This window comes from Aphelocoma coerulescens (genome assembly GCF_041296385.1).
Source record: "Aphelocoma coerulescens isolate FSJ_1873_10779 chromosome Z unlocalized genomic scaffold, UR_Acoe_1.0 ChrZ, whole genome shotgun sequence".
In the NCBI taxonomy this organism is placed as follows: Eukaryota; Metazoa; Chordata; class Aves; order Passeriformes; family Corvidae; genus Aphelocoma; species Aphelocoma coerulescens.
In genome coordinates, this window is record NW_027184085.1 from 60554576 (window position 1) to 60555222 (window position 647).

Here is a 647-nt window from a genome sequence, read left to right on the forward strand (position 1 = left end):
GGAGGAACAGTACTGGGGGAGAGTGGGTAGGGAGGGGGGAGAGAGGAAAGATGTGAAAACTGCCCGGGTAAAGATTCCTCTGCCCTTGTCTCAGACAACATGGCATGCACATACAAGACACACGTCGTGCTGTCTGCCAAACCTCGTCCTCTTGTCGGGCTGGGCGCCAACGACGCGAAATGCAATCCAGTAGCGTCCCCCACCCTCCTCCCAGTAAAGAGTTATTTTAAAACTTCAGGCATAGTGCTCGGTAGCAACAGTGACCAGGGATAAAAGGGCAAAGGAGGAGGGCAAGAGAGGGAGCACAGGAACAAGAGGACGGGTAAACCCCACCAAAGCTGCTGCAAAACGTCTGCAACAGCATCAGCGGGGAGACCCGGGACGGGAAGGATGGCTCAGGGTCCGGGAGAGTCGGGGGCGTCCTCGGAGCTCCGGCGAGGCACCTTGCGCTGGGCTCGGCGCCGGCAGCGCGGTGGCCCCAGCCGCTGAGGGCACAGCCGGGGCCGGTGTTCTCCGCAGCGGAGCGGAGCCGGGACAGGAGGCGAGGCGGTGGCAGCGCCGCAGGAAGTCGGCGCCCGAGGGGGCTGGCACGGGGGCGGCGGCGGGGCGGCCCCGCCCGGACCGGCCCGGCCCGCCGTCCGCAGCGG